At 46.7% G+C, this 25,942-nt stretch overlaps 1 protein-coding gene and 1 pseudogene across 1 annotated transcript in view; both read left to right on the top strand.

The window, feature by feature from the left end:
• The window catches only part of LOC124555920 (Down syndrome cell adhesion molecule-like protein Dscam2), a 397,942-nt gene that overhangs the window by 61,956 nt on the left and 310,044 nt on the right, over window positions 1–25,942 (top strand). The gene's annotated exons all lie outside the window — the stretch shown is intronic.
• LOC124557400 lies at window positions 22,533–22,650 on the top strand (annotated as a pseudogene).

The following is a 25,942-nucleotide window of genomic DNA, read 5'->3' as shown; positions in this document are numbered from 1 at the left end:
TTAGCATCAACTGACGCTGACGCCTAGTCAACAGCGCCTCAAGCGAACAAATGTACAACTAAATGAAACTTTATAGCTCCCTTAATTCGCCGACAGATAGTGCTTAGCTCTGCCTTTTGTCGTTGCAGAGTTTTAAATTCCTAAAGTTGTGGTATTTTTTTGAATCACCCTGTATATTTTAGTGTATTAATTAACTGGATGGGACGGTTTTAAGTGATGAGATGGTTTGTCCTATAATTATCGCCTGTGTTTTGGAGGGGTTTAGCTTACTCCAGCTAGCAAAGGACTGAGTTGAAAACAATGGCTTACAGTTGTAAAGCAGCTCCTGATACGCCGTACATTTCTGTGGTGAGTGCTAAGCAACACTTGAGGTACGGTGAAGAGTGCGCTACTGAACAGTGGACTATTGATAACGAGTGATCTGGAGTAATGAATCACGCTATACCCTGAGGCAATCCGATGGAGGACTTTAGATTTGGACAGCGCCTAAAGAACACTGCCTGCCCTCATGTGTGATGCCAAAAGTGAAGTACAGAGAACGTGGTGTTGCTGTACAGCGATGTTTTTCGTGGTTCGGATATGATCTCTTATTGCGCTTAAGAATAAGCGAAATGAAGAGGAATATGAACACACTTTACAGCTTTGTTTAAAGGAACAGTTCAGAGACGATGACTGATTGTATCAACAAGACAGTGCACTATCTCAAAGCAGCGTCTGTGAGTCAATGGTTTATGAGAAATAACATTCCTGAAATGGACTGGCCTCGCCATAGTCCCGACCAGAACGCAATGGAACGCCTTTGAGATGATTCAGAACATCGATTTCGCTCCACATCCCTAGCTCCTGTGGTTTTGGCTCTTGAGTTCTTCCATAAACTTTTAGACACCTCATTGAAAGCGTCTGGAGCAGACTTCAAGACGTGATAAAGGCGGAGGACTGACACGCCTCATATTAATGTCTACTAATTTAGTTTTAATCGGATAGTATATTTTAGTGTATTAGTTAATTGGATAGGACGGTTTTAAATGATGAGATGGTTTGTCCTATAATTATCGCCTGTTTTTTGGAGGGGTTTACCTTCAGGCGTCACTGGTTACACCAGGAGGAAAAATTAGTTAAAATGGAGTTGGAGGGATCGTTAGAGTCCGCAGCTCGTGGTCGTGCGGTAGCGTTCTCGCTTCCCACGCCCGGGTTCCCGGGTTCGATTCCCGGCGGGGTCAGGGATTTTCTCTGCCTCGTGATGACTGGGTGTTGTGTGATGTCCTTAGGTTAGTTAGGTTTAAGTAGTTCTAAGTTCTAGAGGACTGATGACCATAGATGTTAAGTCCCATAGTGCTCAGAGCCATTTGAGCCAGGGATCGTTAGAATTTCTGGAGTGTTGGATAGAGGGCTAGGAATACAATCATATACATCCATGCCCGAGGCAGGATTCGAACCTGCGACCGTAGCAGTCGCGTCTTACAGAAACTCCCGAGTGATTCCTACTGCTGATTTCGTGCAATTTTTTATCACCCTCCGCAATGCTCGCCAGTACGTGAGGTCTGCCTGATTTTGGATTAGCTGTGGCTTTTCCTTTGCGTTTCCACTTCACTACCAAACCACCAACAGTCAACTTTGGCAGTTTTACAAAGCTTGAAATGTCCCTGATGGAGCTGCTACTCAAGTGACATCCAGTGACTGGTCCACGTTAAAAACCACTAAGCTATCCTGAACGATTTCTCTACTGACACCACTTCAGATAGCAGCTGGAGACCAAAGATAGTCTCTTCTAATCCACAGCGACACACATCGTTGGTACCGAAATGAGCCACCACCTGCGGTTGGCTGTACCCTGTGCTCTTCATAGTAGCCAGATGGACCATTGGCCCATCTGAGACGACTCCCCCTGATATGCTCACAAAGTGTACAGTGGTGTTCTTCCCGTTCTTCGCAGCCATATCCCTGACGTGCTCCATCACGCGCCTAACACTGGAGCTCCCAACCATCAATAATCTCAGCTTCCGCCGATGCCCGGACCTTGCAGGCTGTAATGCTTCCTCTGAAACAAAACAAGTGACTGCAGATGGCTGAGGGTCGTTGTCAGCCACAGGCAACTCCTGAAACCTGTTTGTCAGGCAAACCATGGAGGTCTTTCAATCGGTCGAATTAAATAGGACATTTACTATTACTAGGTGAGAATTCCTGATGGTAGCAGACATAAAAGTGAGAGTGTTGATAGATAACAGTTAATATAATTACCGGCATTACATTTCGCTGGACCTAGAGCTCAAGGTCATTACTGTGGCCGCGGTCGAGATAGCGGATCCCAGTGTGGCGGAACTTGGTTTGGAGGTTGCTGGTTCGAATTTTGCTGTCGAAAAACTTTCATTCTCAGTATTTTCCCGGGAATGAGACAAGAGATGCTGACGTAAAGTTACTCATTCACAGAGTGTACACCAACGCACTGAGTTAAGCGCAAATCTCTTTTCAGTTTTTCGGTGAGCATGGGCATGTAACACCGTCGCTGGGATGGGCTTTAAGCTCGACGACTACCTTGATGCCGTTCGAGAACAGTAGATGCTGTGCCGGTGCTATGTTTTCCCTCTCTCTCTTATCGCAGCGCAAACATGACCTCATATTCCCCACTCACTTAAAATAGGCATCGATACGAAGTAGCAACGGACTAGACACAACACTAACATTTCGCAAGGAAAAAGTACCCAGAGAGCTAGTAAGATGTGATGATGGAAAACCTACCAGTATTCGACGCTGAATCGCCAGTGAATATCCTAGCCAACAAAGCCATCTGTCTTAGACTTTCTAACAGATCTATTGGCGGAAAACGAGATGTAACATCTTGAAAAAAGACACGCCCTTATTACTCCCGTCAGTTTCGCTTTACTCAGGGACAGATCCACGGGGTGGTGGGGTGTCTCCGTTTCTTACTTTCTACTTTCTACTTTCTCCTCCCATCCGCCTCCCTCAAATATAATTCGCTGCCTCTCACGTTAACGCACCACACAGTCATCCATGCTGACAACTCAGATAAAATTATATATATATATATATATATAGGGTGGTCTAAAAGTCCGGAAACGCCCTCATAAAATTCAAGTGGAGTAGAAAACAAGGAAACAGAGTCCCTACACACGAGGAACGGGAAGGGGGAAACTTTATAGGCTATACCACCAACATGGCACCCATCTTGAAAGCCGCCATCTTGGATTCAACTCCAAAATTTCAAATGGGAATGTGGGCATGTGACATATCAAACAGCTAGAGAATTTCACCAGAAAAACAATGCCGTTGTTATTTTAAACATAGCATTATTCATTCTCGGGTTATAGCCAGTTACATGTGGCAGCGGTGGGACACTCAGCAGCATGTGTGTTATGTGTCGAAGAGACATTACGCTGATGTTACACAGTCCTGAGAGACTACCAACAGTCATAGGAATGGCTCAATATGTTGTCCATTATGTTGGATTGTTAATGCTATCCTCCGAACCCAGTCCTGATGAGATTTGACCAACACATCTGGCTGAATTTGGCCACACGCATCAACAATGCGCTGCTTTAGATGATGCAAATTCCCCGTATTTTCACAGAATAAACCAGTGTTTTGACATGACCCCAAAGATAACAATCTAAAGGTGTTAAATCTGGTGAACGTGGTGGCCACTCCACAGCACCCCTATGACCAATCCACTTTTGAGGGAACTGCACATCCAGGTATGCTCGCACATTGTGCCCATAATGTGGTGGGGCTCCTTCATGCTGGAAGAATTCCGGAAATGTCCCGTCCTCCATTAACAACGACGGACACACTTCTTCATCCAATAACCTCAGATAACCGTTGGCTGTTAACGTACCATCAATAAAAAAGGCCCAACATCTTTAGTATCCCACACACCACACCAGACCATCACTTTTTCTGAGTCGACTGTTTTGGAAGCATCGACCCAGTGCGGTTTTGTGTTGGACCAGTATCTGTGATTCTGCTTGTTCACTTCACCATTGATAAAGAAATTGGCTTCATCACTGAAGAGCACCTGATAGGGGAAACCTGGGTTTATCTGCAGCTGCTGTGTCACCCATTCTGCGAACTGTACCTGACGGTCTGGGTCATATCCGTTCAGGTGTTGGAGCAGCTGAATTTTGTACGGGTGCCATTTTTGCTGCGATAAAATTCTCAGTATGGAGGTACGGCTAAGCGCACATTCTTGTGACAGGCGACGAGTACTCCGTTGCGGACTCTTGCTAAATGATGCCAACACGCTCACTGTTTTTGCTTCATCGGTGGCGGATTTTGGTCTTCCAGTCTTAGATTTATCTGCGACAGAACCTGTTGCTCGGAATTTGACCAAAAGCTTAGCAACTGCGCTGTGAGTGATGGGCTGTAGGCCGGCCGGTGTGGCCGTGCGGTTCTAGGTGCTTCAGTCTGGAACCGCGTGACCGCTACGGCCGCAGGTTCGAATCCTGCCTCGGGCATGGATGTGTGTGATATCCTTAGGTTAGTTAGGTTTAAGTAGTTCTAAGTTCTAGGCGACTGATGACCTCAGAAGTTAAGTCGCATAGTGCTCAGAGCCATTTGATGGGCTGTCTGGTTGGGTGACGACTGTTGAAATCCTCAGCAATGACCTATGTGCTTCTTTCTCCTGATATCAAGATGGTTTCAATGTGTTCTTCATGTGTTAAGGACATTTTGTAACCTGTAAACAAGGAAGCAATGATTAAAACGTTAGCATGAGTAAATGATATCTAACAGTTAAACACATGTAACATATCAGGCATGGGATAGTCACTTTGCACCGTTTCAGACTCCATTTTATGACTTCTCAGTACGTGATACTCACGCTGCCGAGTGTCCCACTGCTGCCGCAAGTAATTGGCTGTAACCCGAGAATGAATGAAGCTATGTTTAAAATAACAACGGCATTGTTTTTCTGGTGAAATTCTCTATCTGTTTGATATGTCACATCACCACATTCCCATCTGATATTTTGGAGTTGAATCCAAGATCTCGGCTTTCAATATGGCCGCCATGTTGGTGGAATAGCCTATAAAGTTCCCCCTTCCCGTTCCTCTTGTGTAGGGACTCTGTTTCCTTGTTTGCTACTCCATTTGGATGTTATCAGGGTGTTTCCGGACTTTTGGACCACCCTGTATATATATATATATATATATATATATATATATATATATATATATATATATATATAAACTTGCTTAAATTTATGCTTGGTAAATTTTTCCAAAATAACTTCCAAAAAGAATAACATATGATATAAAATCGAAGAGAGCACTCCCCATTTTCGGTATTTCACTTAATGAGTACTGTTGTCAACATAGGTCTGCAGGTTAGAGATACTATGCGAGCATGTAAATTAGAGGACTACTGTCTCCTTTAGTCGTTTCCACGTACAATCACGAAGGGCAGCCTTTCTGAGTTTTTCTAATTTTTAATTTTTTCCCTTGGTGGGGCACGTCTCCCTTTCTGTCTTGCCTAACTCAACTTCCTGTGGGTTACCGTTTCTACCTGTGGACTAATGAGCTATGCCAGATTTGTTGTTTGCAGCAGGTACGGTCAGGCTGTGAATGGCCGCCTTTACCTGTCTGGCACCTTCTTTGCAGGCGGCCAGGCTGCAGCCCTCAACTAAGCAAGTAAAAAGTGTACTGCGTTATACATAGTGTGTAATTTTCAAGAATTGCTTTTATTTTTTGGAAATTGGGTCATAAACTTGGAAATTGATATATGGAAAAGTGTAAACGCCTTTACTAAAATGTTCTTGCCCCGATGACACCGCCGGCCAGGGTGGCCGAGCGGTTCTAGGCGCTTCAGCCTGGAGCCGCGCGACCGCTACGGTCGCAGGTTCGAATCCTGCCTCGGGCATCGATGTGTGTGATGTCCTTAGGTTACTTAGGTTTAAGTAGCTCTAAGTTCTAGGGCACTGATGACCTCGGATGTTAAGTCCCATAGCTCTCAGAGCCATTTGAACCATTTTGAACCCATAACACCCTCTCTGCTCCCTTGGATCTGCATCTGGCTTTACTCCCTTTTGTATTCCGTCTTAAGATCAGAAGTTAATACAGACAATGGAGTATCCAGAATCAAAACCATACACTCATTTCAATTACTTATAATTCCATAAGGCGCTAAACACCATCGCAGAATTTATTTTATAATGCATTAAACGTTTAAAAATTCATCTCATGTGGCCAATACCACTACACAAGGAAATGTAAGATCATGCAAAAAACAATATTTGAAAGAAACCATCTGATGAAGCAGCCGAATATTCAAGTTCAGTTGTAAAGATCTTGGGCAGTTTTCGGCAAGAAGCCCCATCATCTACCTTTAAGATAAGTATTAGTTCACTCAGATATTAAACAGAATATAATTTATATCCAAGATCATTACGATCGCAAGCTGCTTATTTTGAAACTAGCTGTTACCTGCAGCTGCACATGCATACTGTTAGTTTTTTCATGATGAGTGGTGGTGAGTAATAAGTTGTTGTTTGAGTAAGAATAGCTCATGATGTGCACCCCCTCCCCACCCCCCACCATCCCTTTCAGTTACCACAGCTCAGGACACACAGCTTTGCTGAGTAGTGCATGCGGTCGGCCGTGGGCAGGAGCGCACATCTATGAATCGAGCCATTGAAGTAGCTGTACATTATAAAATGTGTACATTGTGCAACAAATTTAATAACTATTTTACATAGTTAATCTTCACTGGTGAAAAAAAAAGTGTTCCATCCTCCACACTTTTAGCTCTACAGGGTGAAAAGTATTTAAACCGACAAACTCTGGGAGGTTGTAGGGGACATCAAAACAAATACTTTTCCCTAATGTCATTTTTTCTTATGAGGATTATTTAAACCAGTGGAGGCCGTATTACGCTCTTCAGTTGTTAGAGGGCGTATTACGCTCTTCAGTTGTAGGCAACTGCTGTCCGCCAGTGTAGTAGCGCATTGTCTCTGTTTACTAATGGAGCGATACACATGGAGTGAGTACACTGATACGTAGCGCACCACAACGGACGAGCTGCACAGCAGATTACCCGGACAGGGGCACCGTCGCACTGTAAGAACGCTGCAATTTGAGAAAGCTGTCTTGCAGCATGTGAAGCGGGTCCTTCAATCAGCACTCGTACAATTCCACATGAGGACGAATCATACGAATGTACACTCCTGGAAATGGAAAAAAGAACACATTGACACCGGTGTGTCAGACCCACCATACTTGCTCCGGACACTGCGAGAGGGCTGTACAGGCAATGATCACACGCACGGCACAGCGGACACACCAGGAACCGCGGTGTTGGCCGTCGAATGGCGCTAGCCGCGCAGCATTTGTGCACCGCCGCCGTCAGTGTCAGCCAGTTTGCCGTGGCATACGGAGCTCCATCGCAGTCTTTAACACTGGTAGCATGCCGCGACAGCGTGGACGTGAACCGTATGTGCAGTTGACGGACTTTGAGCGAGGGCGTATAGTGGGCATGCGGGAGGCCGGGTGGACATACCGCCGAATTGCTCAACACGTGGGGCGTGAGGTCTCCACAGTACATCGATGTTGTCGCCAGTGGTCGGCGGAAGGTGCACGTGCCCGTCGACCTGGGACCGGACCGCAGCGACGCACGGATGCACGCCAAGACCGTAGGATCCTACGCAGTGCCGTAGGGGACCGCACCGCCACTTCCCAGCAAATTAGGGACACTGTTGCTCCTGGGGTATCGGCGAGGACCATTCGCAACCGTCTCCATGAAGCTGGGCTACGGTCCCGCACACCGTTAGGCCGTCTTCCGCTCACGCCCCAACATCGTGCAGCCCGCCTCCAGTGGTGTCGCGACAGGCGTGAATGGAGAGACGAATGGAGACGTGTCGTCTTCAGCGATGAGAGTCGCTTCTGCCTTGGTGCCAATGATGGTCGTATGCGTGTTTGGCGCCGTGCAGGTGAGCGCCACAATCAGGACTGCATACGACCGAGGCACACAGGGCCAACACCCGGCATCATGGTGTGGGGAGCGATCTCCTACACTGGCCGTACACCACTGGTGATCATCGAGGGGACACTGAATAGTGCACGGTACATCCAAACCGTCATCGAACCCATCGTTCTACCATTCCTAGACCGGCAAGGGAACTTGCTGTTCCAACAGGACAATGCACGTCCGCATGTATCCCGTGCCACCCAACGTGCTCTAGAAGGTGTAAGTCAACTACCCTGGCCAGCAAGATCTCCGGATCTGTTCCCCATTGAGCATGTTTGGGACTGGATGAAGCGTCGTCTCACGCGGTCTGCACGTCCAGCACGAATGCTGGTCCAACTGAGGCGCCAGGTGAAAATGGCATGGCAAGCCGTTCCACAGGACTACATCCAGCATCTCTACGATCGTCTCCATGGGAGAATAGCAGCCTGCATTGCTGCGAAAGGTGGGTATACACTGTACTGGTGCCGACATTGTGCATGCTCTGTTGCCTGTGTCTATGTGCCTGTGGTTCTGTCAGTGTGATCATGTGATGTATCTGACCCCAGGAATGTGTCAATAAAGTTTCCCCTTCCTGGGACAATGAATTCACGGTGTTCTTATTTCAATTTCCAGGAGTGTGAGAACAGTCCTTCGAGAGCAGTTGTTAGGTCCATTTCACTTACAGCTTGTCCACAACCTGGAACCAGTTGAATATTCCACCCAAAGCACAGTTTTCGCAGTGATACCTGAAACAGTGTGAAATGCATCCTACATTTCCATCGTCTGTTGCTTACCGATGAAGCAACGTTTGGGCGTGATGGAGTCTTCAATATGCACAATTCGCATGGTTGGAGTGAGGATAACCCACATTCCACAGTTGGTTCAAATGGCTCAGAGCACTATGGGACTTAACATCTATGGTCATCAGTCCCCTAGAACTTAGAACTAATTAAACCTAACTAACCTAAGGACATCACACAACACCCAGTCATCACGAGGCAGAGAAAATCCCTGACCCCACCGTGAATCGAACCCGGGAACCCGGGCGCGGGAAGCGAGAACGCTACCGCACGACCACGAGCTGTGGACAGATGCCACAGTTACTAGAGCTCATCAAGTGCGGTTCTTCGTTAATGTGTGGGTCGGTGTTGTTGGGGACTGTTTCATTGGGCCGTATCTGCTACCTAGGCCATTAAATGGCAGGCACGATCACAATTTTCACGCCAGAGCATTGCCAGAATTGCTGGAAGACGTCCCGCTCCCTACAAGACAACGCATGTGGTTTTAACATGACGGGGCGCCGGCACATTTCAGTCGTCGTGTGGGTCGATTCCTGGACCGACGGATCCCATAAACGTGGATTGGCAGAGGTGGTCCTGTACCATGGCCTGCTCGATCCCCAGATATGTCCCCTCTGGACTTTTTTGTGTGGGGAGAGATGCGCAACCTTGTTTACGCAACCCCTGTTGCATCAGAAGAGGATCTGGTTGCCCGGATAGTAGCAGCAACAGGAACAATTCAGGATACTCCTGGGGTTTTTGCCCGTGTCAGACAGAACATGATCTGACGGTCTAAACTTTGTTTACGTGTCAATGGAGGCATTTTTGAAAATCTACTGTAACTGAAATTGGGTTGTGTTAATGTGTTGTCTCTTGGTCATAAAAAAATGGAAAAGTGTTTCTTGGTTTAATTAATTGTCGCTAGAGAAATCTTCCTCTACCGGTTTAAATACTCCTCATAGGAAAAAATGACATTAGGGAAAAATATTTGTTTTGATGCCCCCTACAACTTCCCAGAGTTTGTCGGTTTAAATACTTTTCACCCTGTAGACATCTCTTATTTATACTTTCTAAAGTAGCCTTTGTTCTTCTTCAGGGTTCATGCTATCTCCATACCAAATTTCATCGATATTGGTTCAACGGTTTAGTCGTAAAGACGTAACAGGCAAACACACATCCACATTTATAAATCTTCAAATTACGATATATTTTTTCATTGATTCAATTCTGACGGAACATAGCCCATAGGTTGCCCCAATGCAACGCTCAAGTTACCTGTGAAAGCTCCATGAAAACTCGTATACTAGTTTTGGAAATAAGCGTGCTCAGACAGACAGGCACGACGGTTTTACAGTTTTATTATTAACATATGTGTCGTACTGACAGAGCTGGCTGGCTTACCAGAATAGCTATAAATATTACATTAAAGTGCTGTGAAATTTAAAGTAACTAATTGCGCTGGTGTCCGGTTGGCTTTTAGAAGAAGCTACAGACTTAACATCACTAGGCAATAAACAGAGGTGAAAAGAACAGGTGCAGAGTTTTACGAAGTCTTTTATCATCGTGGAACTGTTCTTACGTCTTTGGAAATGGAGAAGTTTCAGTGCTTGCAGCAACTGCGAAGTACAATACCTTGTTGTCTTAAGTAACTGTGCGGCGTCGCATCTCAGGAGCCACACTCAGCTAATGGCGATCTGCAGTAACGCAGAACCTGTCGAAAACTGAGAGCTTTTTCTTGTTCTGCTCTAACAATAATATCGGGTCCCTAAGGGTACGGCGATGAAAGCAATCGTTGAGCTGTAAACGACAATTCGGTATTTATGATCCCCTAAAGCAGGGGTTCCTAGCTCAGGGGTAAAATGGAATTTTCTGAAGGGCAAAACTAAACTATTCGATTCTGTTTCAGTCACGACACTAAATTACTTTCAAAAGATCATTACTAATATCACAATTTTGTAAGACTCTAATATTGTTTATACAAGTTATCAATAATTACATTTTTTCTCAAATAGTAGTATTAATCAGGTGGAGGTTACAGGTTCCTCACGTAGTCCACCCACTACACACAGATGCTGCGCTTTGTACTATGTTGACGATAAAAGTAGAGCATATTCGTAACAAATGCTAAATATCTCAAGAAAATGTCTTCTCCCAGTTGTACATAATAGCTTCAGTCGTCCAGAAATTTCTTCATTGCCGCTCGAGATTAGCCGAGCGGTCTTAGGCGCTGCAGTCATGGACTGTGCGGCTGGTCCCGGCGGAGGTTCGAATCCTCCCTCGGGCATGGGTGTGTGTGTTTGTCCTTAGGATAATTTAGGTTAAGTAGTGTGTAAGCTTAGGGACTGATGACCTTAGCAGTTAAGTCCCATAAGATTTCATACACATTTGAACAATTTCTTCATTACTCGCTTCGAAACAGAAAAATAAATTAATTGACAGCACGACACAGCAGTAATTACACAAGGCTGTACGAATTATTATTATTATTATTATTATACAGGTTAGACACAAAGCGTTAACAGCCGAAAGTCGTCCAGTTTGTGCCAGCTCAGAGGTAAGGGGCCCAGCAATCAGGTGATTCACAAACAGTAAGTATAATGCACCCATCTGAACTTGTTTCATTTCAAATGGGGTTGTCGTGTGCAGGTCGAGTAAGTGTCACAATGGAGAGGAGTAATGCAGGGGAAGTATGTTTTGTAGCTTGTCTTTTCTTACTGTGAGAAGGGGTTATGGGTAGCACTAACGATGCACTGCAAACTGCTTCATCATTCTCTCTAGCCGGCCGAAGTGGCCGTGCGGTTAAAGGCGCTGCAGTCTGGAACCGCAAGACCGCTACGATCGCAGGTTCGAATCCTGCATCGGGCATGGATATTTGTGATGTCCTTAGGTTAGTTAGGTTTAACTAGTTCTAAGTTCACGGGGGCTAATGACCTCAGAAGTTGAGTCCCATAGTGCTCAGAGCCATTTGAAGCCATTCTCTCTAACACACACACACACACACACGCACGCACGCACGCACACACTAAATATCGTTCTCCTTCACATGTTTCATCATTTTAAAAACAAAAGTGTTCCAAGGGAACGTCATTCTTCTACAGTTTAGTTAGGTGCTAAAGTTGGTCATAATGTGGGGATGGGGGAGGGCGCAACAGATGGCAGGGGGGGGGGAGGGAGGGTGTACTACCTAATGACTGATTGCATTCAGGGGTAATGGTCAAAGAAAGGTTGGAAACTACTACCCTAGAGCGTGAAACTGCATGTATAGTCTTAATTATCTTGTTTTGTCTGACAGAAGTTCCAGGGAAACCTGTCATTGTTTCAGTATACAGGGTGTTACAAAAAGGTACGGCCAAACTTTCAGGAAACATTCCTCACACACAAATAAAGAAAAGATGTTATGTGGACATGTGTCCGGAAACGCTTAATTTCCATGATAGAGCTCATTTTAGTTTCGTCAGTATGTACTGTACTTCCGCGATTCACCGCCAGTTGTCCCAACTGAAGGAAGGTAATGTTGACTTCGGTGCTTGTGTTGACATGCGACTCATTGCTCTACAGTACTAGCATCAAGCACATCAGTACGTAGCATCAACAGGTTAGTGTTCATCACGAACGTGGTTTTGCAGTCAGTGCAATGTTTACAAATGCGGAGTTGGCAGATGCCCATTTGATGTATAGATTAATACGGGGCAATAGCCGTGGCGCGGTACGTTTGTATCGAGACAGATTTCCAGAACGAAGGTGTCCCGACAGGAAGACGTTCGAAGCAATTGATCGGCGTCTTAGGGAGCACGGAACATTCCAGCCTATGACTCGCGACTGGGGAAGACCTAGAACGGCGAGGACACCTGCAATGGGCGGGGCAATTCTTCGCGCAGTTGACGATAACCCTAATGTCAGCGTCTGAGAAGTTGCTGCTGTACAAGGTAACGCTGACCACGTCACTGTATGCAGAGTGTTACAGGAGAACCAGTTGTTTCCGTACCATGTACAGCGTGTGCAGGCACTATCAGCAGCTGATTGGCCTCCACGGGTACACTTCTGCAAATGGTTCATCCAACAATGTGTCAATCCTCATTTCAGTGCAAATGCTCTCTTTACGGATGAGGCTTCATTCCAACGTGATCAAATTGTAAATTTTCACAATCAGCATGTGTGGGCTGACGAGAATCCGCACGCAATTGTGCAATCACGTCATCAACACAGATTTTCTGTGAACATTTGGGCAGGCATCGTTGGTGATGTTTTGATTGGGCCCCATGTTCTTCCACCTACGCTCAATGGAGCACGTTATCATGATTTCATACGGGATACTCTACCTGTGCTGCTAGAACATGTGCCTTTACAAGTACGACACAACATGTGGTTCACGCACGATGGAGCTCCTGCTCATTTCAGTCGAAGTGTTCGTACGCTTCTCAAGAACAGATTCGGTGACCGATGGATTGGTAGAGGCGGACCAATTCCATGGCCTCCACGCTCTCCTGACCTCAAACCTCTCGACTTTCATTTATGGGGGCATTTGAAAGCTCTTGTCTACGCAACCGCGGTACCAAATGTAGAGACTCCTCGTGCTCGTATTGTGGACGGCTGTGATACAATACGCCATTCTCCAGGGCTGCATCAGCGCATCAGGGATTCCATGCGACGGAGGGTGGATGCATGTATCTTCGCTAACGAAGGACATTTTGAACATTTCCTGTAACAAAGTGTTTGAAGTCACGCTGGTACGTTCTATTGTTGTGTGTTTCCATTCCATGATTAATGTGTTTTTAAGAGAAGTAATAAAATGAGCTCTAACATGGAAAGTAAGCGTTTCCGGACACATGTCCACATGACATTTTTTTTTTCTTTGTGTGTGAGGAATGTTTCCTGAAAGTTTGGCCGTACCTTTTTGTAACACCCTGTATACTGACGAGGAGGGACAGCACAGTCGTGTAAAATTATAATGACCATATGAGAGTGAGCTGTTCCACTGTCACTAGTCGATTATCCTGCACACACAGTCGTAGCCAATGTTCACTTTGGATATCAGTTGTGAGCGAAGGTCCACATTTGCCACTGTGGTCATTTTCAACCCGTTGTTCACCCCTTTAAGATAGAACCATACTGATGGAAGAGGGGAGGCGGGGCAGGGGAGCACAGGAAATAGATGGTTGTGTGCAGATGTCAGTGTTAGATAGGTGGAGGGTGTTACAGTAAAATTTTGAAGGTGCAGAGAACAAAAACAGCATTGATGACGACAGGAGTAGGTCAAATGAGGGTACTGTCATTTGGAGGGAAGCAACTTTGCAGGTTGCCTGTTAGCAGATTTAAGTCATTACAGCCGCGCGGGGTGGCCACCCGGTTAGAGGCGCCATATCACTGACCGCCCCCCCCCCCCCTCCCACCGGTTCGAGTCCTCCCTCGGGCATAGGTGTGTTCTTAGCATAAGTTAGTTTAAGTAGTGTGTAAATCTAGGGACCGATGACCTAAGCAGTTTGGTCCCTTAGAAATTCACACACACATTAAGTCTTTATAGGCCGTTCGTGGGAAGGTTTTTAGAGGGAGTCGCAAAGACAATAATTATTCCAAGACATTTTAATGTATTGGTAAGATAGATGGGATAGATATGGATGGTGAGGTAACCATTAGGAAGACACAAAAGGAATGTGGCGTGCCCTGTGAATTTTCCCTGGATTTTGGCAGGGCTGGTTTTAAGGTATCAGAGTTTACACCAGGAGATTAAGTTGTTGAGGGAGCACTAGGGAGTCTTAACGTGTCTGGTGAAGGAGATGGACTATCACGGCCTAGAGTATAATTCGGAATAAAGGAGGGTACAGTGAAGTGTGGCTAGGAGCCAATGTTTTTTTTTCTTTTTTCTGATACACAATTAAGTCCCATCACGCACTGCAGTTTTATTTTTTTGTGGAGAGATTCTATATCTTACTAGCCTTTTTACCTCCAGCATTACCCATGCACAGGTGTGTCACATACATTCCTCCTCCTCCTCCTCCTCATCTTGCTATCTCCTCCTACCCTTCTCTCTGCCCATCTCCTCCTACACATCTTTCTGTCCAGCTCCTTCTCCCTCTCTCTGGCTTTTCGTCTCGTCCTGCCCCTCCCTCTATACATCCATCTCCTCGGCCCCCTCTCTCTGTCCATATCCTCCTCACCTCTCCCTTTCCATTTCTCCCTACAACCTCTCCCTGTTCATCTCATCTCCCTCTTCATTTTCCATCTGCCTACTACCGCTCTCTCTCTTCCACCCACCTCCTAAACCTCTCCTTTATCCCCCTCTCTCTCTATCTATCTCCTCCTCCTCTCTGTTTGACCATGCCCTCGTCTCCTCTCTCCTTGTACAACTACACCTCCCCATCTCTCTGTCCATCCCCAGCTACCCAGTTCATCACGTCTCCCCTTTTTCTCTCCATCTCATCCTTCCTCCACTCAATAGCCATCTCCCCATACCCCTGTCTCTGTTCATCTGTGCACATCCACACGTATAGTCACTGGAATGCATTCAGATACAATGTGAACTATATGCATGTTGTGCAGGGCAGCCTAAATGCTGTGGGATTGAAACCTTTTCACTCCAACCCCCACCCCTATGGGAACTAGGTGGTTCCTACTCCCACAGTACTTCTTTACAGAAAATAAATAGTATGTGTACCAAATTTTGGGTGAAATCTATCCAGTGGTATTTACGTATTCCAGTCTTCTGTTAGTCCATCTTCTCCTTTCCTCTCTCTCCATCTATCTCCTCCTCTAACCTTCTCTGTCTATCTCCTCCCCTCACTTCCATTTCCATGTACCTAACAGCCCTTTCCGTCTTCCACTTACCTCCCACACCTCTCTATCTCTTCCTCCCATCTCTCTTTGAACATCTCCTCCTCCCCTGTCTCGGTCCATCGCCTCCTTCCCCTCTCTCGGCATCTCGCCTCCTCCCTCCTCTCTCTGTCAACCTAACCCCACCCTCTCACAATCAGTCTCCCCCTCCACTCTTTCTGCTCAGCTGTCCCCATCTCCACCCCCACTGCTATGGCAGCTAGTTGTTTCTTATACCAAAAGTCCGTCATTCCAGACAACAGGTACTGTGTGTGCCAAATTTGGTTTGAATCGACCCACAGCTTTAGGACGATATGTGGAAAACATACACACACACACACACACACACACACACACACACACACACACACACACACATTTTTATATGTGTATATGACAGATACATTAATGGGTGAGTTTAATTACATTTGTGGTGTGGTATGTAAGTATTTAAAGCTGGCAGCGAGAGGAAGAATGGTATGTAGGTGGGTGCAGGGCGCACTGTATTAGTCAAAATGTGGAACACTGGGTACAGTAAGAATACTTAGATAGGAGACAAAGAGGATATCTGTACAGAATTTGCCTAGTTGTAATTTGTTTTATGAAGGAGTGCATAAAGTGGAGATGGTGTGATACTAGTTAGACGATGAAACGCTTAAGAACGCATTGCTGAGTTTATGGAAGGTATCCACTTATCAGCCAAAACATTATGACCACGGCCCACAGGGACGCTGGATGCCGCCTTGTGGCGTTGCAAGCGGTGTGTAAACGGAGCAGACAGAAACAGGAAATCACCCTAGCGAAGATATGCGCCGCAAATGGGGAAATTCGTAAGCGACTTTGACATGGGGCAGATTATTATTATGTAGAGCCTGTGAACGAGAATCTCAAAAACGGCGAAGCTGGTCGAATGTTCACAAGCTACTGTCGTGAGCACCTGCGGAAAGCGGTAGAAGGAGAGTGAAACGACCACTAGGAGCTAAATGGTTGGACGTCTGCGACTCTTCACAGAACGAGGGTTTCGGAGGCTTGTCTGCTCTGTAAATTATGGCATCTCTGCCGAAACTCTACAATGCTGGAGCCCGCAAAAGTGTTTCGGAGCAAACCGTTCATCGAACGTTGTTGAGGTCCGCAGCAGACCACCCCTACGTGTTCACGTGTTAACCCAACAGCACTGTCAGTTGCGATTGCAGTGGGCAAAGGATCATCGGCATAAGACGTCGACCAATGGAAACGTGTCGGCTCTTCCGGTGAATCACATTTTTGCTCCACTATGTCGATGGTCTTCTCCACAAGCGCCGTCATCGGCGTGAACGGTGGCTCGAAATGCGCAGCGCGCCATGGACACAGTCAGACAGAGGACAGAGGACAGAGGAGCATTATACTTTGGGAGACATTCCCCTGCATTTGCATGGGGCCTGTGGTAATAGTCGAAGACACGCCGACAGCTGCGAAACACCTGTATCTTCTCATGCTTGATGTCTTACACGATGTCATCTTTCGGTAGTATAATTGTCCACGTCCCGGAGCCAAAACCGTGCTACAGTGGTTTGAGGAGCATTATAGTGAACTCATGTTGATGTCTCGGTTACCAATTAACCTGGTGTAAATCGTATGGAACCCCTCTGGGTCGCTATTGGGTGTCATCACCGCGTAAGGAAACCAGCGGCCCGTTTTTTACGCGTGTTACATGACGTGTGCGTAGACATCTAATGCCACATACCTCCACTAACCAACCAACAAACTATCGAACCCCCAAATGGTTCAAATGGGTCTGAGCACTATGGGACTTAATCTGAGGTCATCAGTCCCCTAGAACTTAGAACTACTTAAACCTAACTAACCTAAGGACATCACACACATCCATGCCCGAGGTAGGAGTCGAACCAGCAACCGTAGCAGTCGCGCGATTCCGGACTGAAGCGCCTAGAACCGCTCGGCCACCGCGGCCGACCCTCGGATCCCTGATACGCAGAATCAGTGATACATTTCGTTCCAAAGACGGACAAACAACCTATTAAACAGGTGCTCATAATGTTTTGCCTCATCAGTGTATTGCTGAGTTTGGTGCCTATCTGCCGCTTGTACCATTACTTCCTTCTGTGTAACGCGTTACATATGTGTCGCTGTAGTTACTAGCGGTGTTTCTGATATGTCTCGTTTTCTGGTGGCCAGGAAGGCTCGGTAAAGCCGACAACATTCTCTCGTGGGAGTATGGACTGGTGAAGATAAATTTGGCCGGGTTACGGTGTGGATGTATGTCACTACGGGGATGGTCTCCAGAAGAAATGTTTCAGTGAGAGGTATGTCAGCAGAGTTTGGAAGAATGATCGAGTAGCTTCCGTTTTGGATGACGATGAAATCTTGGTAGACATCTTCCATCTTTGATAGTCTTGTACGAGTTCGGGAGGTATCTCTCGTCAGTTTGACTGCTCAAGCTGCACTAGTAAGGTTCGTACTAATCCCTGAGACGACTGATCCCGTGATGCAGGGGCTCCCACGAACTTAACCGCTGCGTAAGACCTACGCATTAGGAACACGTTTTCCAAGAGAAAAATTGGAATTTAATTTGCAATTATTAGTGGCCCCAACGTTACGTTGTATTTGCAGGATCATACTGAAGTCAATAGCCATAATAACTTGGCGAAGTATTAAATGAAATATATGATCCAGTGAGTAACATTTTATTGATTAAGAAACAAACACAAAATTCGGGTCGCCACAAGCAGCTTACGCACTTGAAAAGTATTCTGTCTTGGACAAGCTATGGTGAAAGATGGAATAAGATTACGTGAGTACAAAGTTTAATCTGAGGAAAACTCCAATATACACCTAATTTAAAATGAGGACATAAGACTTTGGTAGATTTTAAACAAAATCGAGTGTCATAACTTCTCTCATAATGTGATAACGAAAATTATATTAATTATAACTGAGCAATGAGTGAGCATTAGACGCAAAACAGCTCAAGAAAACTCAAGAGAGAGTTTACCAATACAGGCTCAAGTTATGTTTCCAACTAAAGGCACCTTACTGCTTACTGAACCCCGCGTTAAATATTCTGAAATTCACCTCTCTCTGCCAAACCTACTCTGAATGCTTCGCACAACACAGCGTTATTACCATAGCTGTATCTGCTGCTACGGCAGCAGATGGCGTGCTTCAACTGCGAACTGCGCCCGTGGCTGATCAGGAAGCAACATACGGAAGTCGTTCGTTAATGCTGTCCGTCTCCGAATGCCCTCGGTGATGCCGCATAGAGTCGGTAGTACTTCCCAGCAAAAACGATTATGACCCTAAGCATGGCAAGCTAGAATTCATCGAAAACTTCTACCAAGTGCTCTAACATGAAGCGTTCGAGCCAAACGTTAACTTACAGAAGCCCGATTCCCAAGTGAAATCAAAATTTAACTGTGGCTAGCCATTCAGCTTCAGAGCACAGCACCATAGCCTGCCCAATGACCGATGGTAGGAGAAAGGAAGGTCGTTCCAACGGTTTGGCTCCCACAGTTTCCATGCCTAGCATCTGTGCCATAAGCGTCATGGCATGAACTAAATATGAACTATAGGTTAAAATACTGGAATTCACACTGAGGTGATTTGGATTAGTGGATCGTAAGTTCTTTATCCTGCTTCGGTACGTTGGTAGAGGAGTAACAACATTCAGCTAAGTTCTATTTCCAGCCACAGTAACTGCTTATCAAAAGATTAAATTACTATGAGGTATAACTCTGTTAAATTGCTTGTGTTTGAGATATATTGCACATATTCGGATGGTGACATAGTATAAGGGGGCGCTCAAAAAGTTTCCGTTTGAGGTTGTTTCTGCAGCGTATATGCAACGCAGCGCGACTTCAGTGCGTGTATATACGCATCGACATGTAGGCAAGGGAGCAGTGTGGCATTCGTGCATTTACCACGTGCGTGTGGTAAATGTGGAAACGTGAACTATGGCTTCGTTATTGCCAAATGCGTCCAAACAGTACTGGTGCCATTATTCTTTTTTCGGCTTCCAAAGGACAAAAACCAGTAGAAATCCACTGGAGAATGAATACTGTATATGGCGCACCATATCTCTCGAAAACCACCGTTGTGGAACGGTGAGCCAATTTCCGTGCTGGTCGAAATTCGACACAAGACACCTGTCGATCTGGGACGCCATCCACATTTCAAGGAATCTGGTGTCTCTATCAGTAGGGAACATTTCTGCACAATTCTGGAGAAATTACGGCGTGCAATTACGGCGAAACGACCAGGAAAACTGCGACAAGGGGTACTGCTGCTTCATGATAACACACGTCCCCATATCGTGAATCGGAACGCGGAAGCTACGCCAATTCAAGTGGGAGGCACCGAGCACCCGTCCTATTGTCTCTCCCCATGCGATTATCACGCCTTCAGTCGCTTAGAAAAAGACCTTGACGGGACGACAATTCCTTTCGGACGACGATGTGCGCCAGGCAGCTACGGACTTCACGCAGCAGGACACGGTGTGTGTGCCGGTGTGATTATTGCCTCAATGCTCACGGCGATTTTGCCCGATTAGCATACTGATTCTGGATGGTACGGTCTTCGAACGGAAAGTTTTTGATCGCCCCATATACACTCCTGGAAATGGAAAAAAGAACACATTGACACCGGTGTGTCAGACCCACCATACTTGCTCCGGACACTGCGAGAGGGCTGTACAAGCAATGATCACACGCACGGCACAGCGGACACACCAGGAACCGCGGTGTTGGCCGTCGAATGGCGCTAGCTGCGCAGCATTTGTGCACTGCCGCCGTCAGTGTCAGCCAGTTTGCCGTGGCATAAGGAGCTCCATCGCAGTCTTTAACACTGGTAGCATGCCGCGACAGCGTGGACGTGAACCGTATGTGCAGTTGACGGACTTTGAGCGAGGGCGTATAGTGGGCATGCGGGAGGCCGGGTGGACGTACCGCCGAATTGCTCAACACGTGGGGCGTGAGGTCTCCACAGTACATCGATGTTGTCGCCAGTGGTCGGCGGAAGGTGCACGTGCCCGTCGACCTGGGACCGGACCGCAGCGACGCACGGATGCACGCCAAGACCGTAGGATCCTACGCAGTGCCGTAGGGGACCGCACCGCCACTTCCCAGCAAATTAGGGACACTGTTGCTCCTGGGGTATCGGCGAGGACCATTCGCAACCGTCTCCATGAAGCTGGGCTACGGTCCCGCACACCGTTAGGCCGTCTTCCGCTCACGCCCCAACATCGTGCAGCCCGCCTCCAGTGGTGTCGCGACAGGCGTGAATGGAGGGACGAATGGAGACGTGTCGTCTTCAGCGATGAGAGTCGCTTCTGCCTTGGTGCCAATGATGGTCGTATGCGTGTTTGGCGCCGTGCAGGTGAGCGCCACAATCAGGACTGCATACGACCGAGGCACACAGGGCCAACACCCGGCATCATGGTGTGGGGAGCGGTCTCCTACACTGGCCGTACACCACTGGTGATCGTCGAGGGGACACTGAATAGTGCATGGTACATCCAAACCGTCATCGAACCCATCGTTCTACCATTCCTAGACCGGCAAGGGAACTTACTGTTCCAACAGGACAATGCACGTCCGCATGTATCCCGTGCCACCCAACGTGCTCTCGAAGGTGTAAGTCAACTACCCTGGCCAGCAAGATCTCCGGATCTGTCCCCCATTGAGCATGTTTGGGACTGGATGAAGCGTCGTCTCACGCGGTCTGCACGTCCAGCACGAACGCTGGTCCAACTGAGGCGCCAGGTGGAAATGGCATGGCAAGCCGTTCCACAGGACTACATCCAGCATCTCTACGATCGTCTCCATGGGAGAATAGCAGCCTGCATTGCTGCGAAAGGTGGATATACACTGTACTAGTGCCGACATTGTGCATGCTCTGTTGCCTGTGTCTATGTGCCTGTGGTTCTGTCAGTGTGATCATGTGATGTATCTGACCCCAGGAATGTGTCAATAAAGTTTCCCCTTCCTGGGACAATGAATTCACGGTGTTCTTATTTCAATTTCCAGGAGTGTAATTAAAGGTGCAATGCATAGAGCGTGTTTCATTTACCTACACATATCACTCCTTTGACGTACTACACAATATGAACATCATGTGCTGCCGTGCCCACACCTCAAATGGTTATAGAATTATAAAACGGATAGTATATAGTTTCCACAGGACAGCAAAGTCCATCAATATAAAATTAACTGCAATACCTTTGCAGCAACATGTCGGTTACCTATTCTTCTTCTTCTTACTAATAACGGAAATAAATTCCCTAAATGAGACTGAGATTCGCAAAAATTTGTCCTCTGTTACTGAGCTTTCTAATTTACTTGTAAAATCATGTTTAGTAGTATTACACAATATGAACATCATGCGCTACTTCGCCTGATAAGCTTGCCAGGAGCCAAGCGGTTCTTCCTAAGTTCTTGTCTTTTATCTCAACAAAAAGAACAGAAGGACCTCGTCGGTAGCTGCAGAAAAACTGCCAGTGCAAACATTTACATGTCGTTGATACGTTGCGGTAACTTCTCGGGAGTCATTGAAGTTAAACTGCCTCTGTTTTATCACGCTGATTGCTCGATTCGTCTTCTAGCGTGTTGTCTCGTTTTTGCTTCTACTCTGCAGGTCTGTTGATATCATAATCATACGCTGAAGCATCTCTCCATTACGTGGAATCCTATATGCGTAAAGAATCACTTCACTGAGAGATTCAGGTGAAATTTCGTTATCGACTGTTAAACTGTATGGCTTGTTGTGCAAAGTTTGTGCACCAATCGCCACCGTACACGGTCTCATAGAATTTTTAATCAAACTGAATTGACTGTTATGTATTTATCAACAATACGCAAACGATCGTTGTTTCCACTCCACTAGCAGTGGCTGAGTAAGAAGTACATATGTATCACACATCTCTAAACGAACTGAGCAATTTCTCTTCACACTTCCTATCTGCGAATGAAAATGAAATTAAATGATCGTGTAGTATTGTTGGCCAACGGCCTTGCCGCAGTGGTAACACCGGTTCCCGTCAGATCACCGAAGTTAAGCACTGTCGGGCTGGGCTAGCACTTGGATTGGTGACCATCCGGTCTGCCGATCGCTGTTGGCAAGCGGGGTACACTCAGCCCCTGTGAGGCAAACTGAGGAGCCATTTGATTGAGAAGTAGCGGCTCCAGACTCGGCAACTGACATACGGCCGGGAGAGCGGTGTGCTGGCCACATGCCCCTCCATATCCGCATCCAGTAACGCCTGTGGGCTGAGTATGACACGGCGGCCTGTCGGTTCCGTTGGGCCTTCATGGCCTGCTCGGGAGGAGTTTAGTTTTAGTTTAGTTGTACTGTTGGCCGGGAGGCTCCATACGGGGAAGTTCGGCTGCCAGATGCAAGTCTTATTTCAGGTCACGCTACATTGGGCTACTTGCACGTCGGTGATGATGAGACGATGATGAGGACAACACAACACACAGTCCTCGAGAGGAGAAAATCTTCAACCTGGCCGGGAATCGAACCCAGGGCCGGTGCATGGTAGACAAACACGTTACCACTCAGCTAAGCAGGCGGACTCTGCGAATGGAACAGGAAGGGGAGAAAGAAATTCTGGAGAAGTTAGATTAACTTGTTTGTCAGTATGGTTAATATTCGAAACTGAATGTGTCTGATACTCCTTTGGATATGAAGACACGTCTACATCTACATCTACATTTATACTCCGCAAGCCACCCAACGGTGTGTGGCGGAGGACACTTTACGTGCCACTGTCATTACCTCCCTCTCCTGTTCCAGTCGCGTATGGTTCGCGGGAAGAACGACTGCCGGAAAGCCTCCGTGCGCGCTCGAATCTCTCGAATTTTACATTCGTGATCTCCTCGGGAGGTATAAGTAGGGGGAAGCAATATATTCGATACCTAATCCAGAAACGCACCCTCTCGAAACCTGGACAGCAAGCTACACCGCGATGCAGAGCGCCTCTCTTGCAGAGTCTGCCACTAGAGTTTGCTAAACATCTCCGTAACGCTATCACGCTCACAAAATAACCCTGTGACGAAACGCGCCGCTCTTCTTTGGATCTTCTCTATCTCGTCTGTCAGCCCGACCTGGTACGGATCCTACACTGATGAGCAATACTCAAGTATAGGTCGAACGAGTGTTTTGTAAGCCACCTCCTTTGATGATGGACTACATTTTCTAAGGACTCTCCCAATGAATCTCAGCCCGGCACCCGCCGTACCAACAATTAATTTTATATGGTCATTCCACTTCAAATCGTTCCGTACGTATACTCCCAGATATTTTACAGAAGTAACTGCTACCAGTGTTTGTTCCGCTACCATATAACCATACAATAAAGGATCCTTCCACGTCGGGGTGGATTTGGTCCCCAAGGATAGATACATACCTGAGTTGAGCCATTGTGCCTTCTAGAATGACAATATCACCCAGGTAATGCCACAAAAACATTCCTTAGACCATAATGCTCCTTCCTCCGGCCTGGGCCCTTCCAACGATTGTTGCCGTGTGCTTGCTTTCTGTATGGTGGAGCATTCATCTGAAAACACCACCTCTTACCGCACAGTGGAAGTCCAGTTGCAGTACTGGCGTGCAAATTCCCCGATGAACAGCATGTTATCAACGGTGCGTGTACCAGGGACCCGCTGAGGAGGTTCATACGCAGAAACGTTCTCTGAACTGCCGTTGAGGAGACGCTGTTGGTAGCCCCTTGGTTCATCTGGGCTTTCAGTTGCTCAACAGTTGTACAGCTATTCTCCCGTACACATGCCCACGTCTGTCGTTCACTCCTGTCAATTATGGCCCATGGTGCACCACGGCTGCCTCGACGTCGGCTTTGGATAGCGCCATTTTTCCGTGAACGGTATACTTTAACCATGGCATTGCGTGAATAGTTTACAAACTTAGCAGTTGGTAAATGCTTGCACTGTTGGTCCGAAAGCCAATTATCATGCCCTTTTGGACGTCAGAGGCATTGCTCCGTTTCTTTATTACGACTACGACCGCACTGTTTTCCGCATAACCCCGACACGCTTTATATACTCTTCGCTTCTAGTGCTGCCATCTACCGCCTGTGAGTGGTTATTGCACGTTAATGTTTACGACAGGCGGTGGTCACATTATGTTACTAGACCGTGTGTAACCATAAACGTCTGCTATTGGTCGGATACCCTGTCTATCATTTTGATTTCGCCCTTATTATTATAGGGCAGCCTTTTTGATTTAATATTATTTTTTGCGGGACGAGACTCAAAATAAGCTAGAAGATTTTTTCTCACGATGAGCTGCACTGTCACATGCTGTCCTCGTAAAATATTCCAACTTAAGGACGAAATTAATTTTCGCATGAGGCGTCACTTGGACCATACTTAGAAAGAAGTGATACAATGTAGTACAGAAAATAACTGAAAGAAATACGCAGTGAGACTAAAAGAAATGACACGTTTCAAATGGTTCAAATGGCTCTGAGCACTATAGGACTTAAGATCTGAGGTCATCAGTCCCCTAGAACTTAGAACTACTTAAACCTCACTAACCTAAGGACAACACACACACCCATGCCCGAGGCAGGATTCGAACCTGCGACCGTAGCGGTCACGCGGTTCCAGACTGTAGCGCCTAGAACCGCTCGGCCACACCGGCCGACTCCGACCAAAATTATCAGCCTGTTACACACTACTGACGTAGCGTCACCAACCTATGAACCTCTTACTTCCAGTTCCTGATTCCTGTAAGAGATTTTTCTTGTCCGAGAGAACAGGCACTACATTACTCCAACTACGCACATTATTTAACACCTTATTTACAGCACTTAATGATTCTTTTGATGAAGTCTGCAACATTTAAAACGAAACACCAAGGGAATTAGGGACGCTTTCGTCAATGAGAAAAGTCAGTTTATGGCTGGTCCTAAATACCCGTATAGTTTACGATCTTGTCATTTTCTTAATCACACAAATTCTAACAAATAGGAATCGGTACCCAGTTTCTCAGCAGTGTAAGAGAAAACGCCAGTTTGGCGGGTATTTCACGAGAGCCGTTGATGTATGTTGGAGGCAGGTTTCCACTCTACCTCGCCATACTGCAGCCTCAGCCTAATCTCCCAGGAGAAATTCCGCGTGGAACGCTAAGCGTTAACTTGCTTGCATTCATCACCCTCTCTTTGCGCACAATGGCTGCTGCGGTCAGATGAAGGGGGGAGGAGGGTCGTACCACCGACTTTTACAATTGCCTTCGCTAAACAACTAATGAAAATCTACCATTACACTCATGGGACACACAATTTAGTCCCCGAACTTCTTCTAATGACTGCCAGCTCCGTGTTAACGAAGTAACTGACAGGCGGTGGCCACGACGTTCGGACCACAGATTTGCTTCAAACTTTGTACGCCTTT

Source organism: Schistocerca americana, chromosome X (assembly GCF_021461395.2).
Source record: "Schistocerca americana isolate TAMUIC-IGC-003095 chromosome X, iqSchAmer2.1, whole genome shotgun sequence".
NCBI lineage: Eukaryota > Metazoa > Arthropoda > Insecta > Orthoptera > Acrididae > Schistocerca > Schistocerca americana.
The sequence above is the reverse complement of the archived record's forward strand: the minus strand, read 5'-3'. Positions and strand labels throughout refer to the sequence as shown.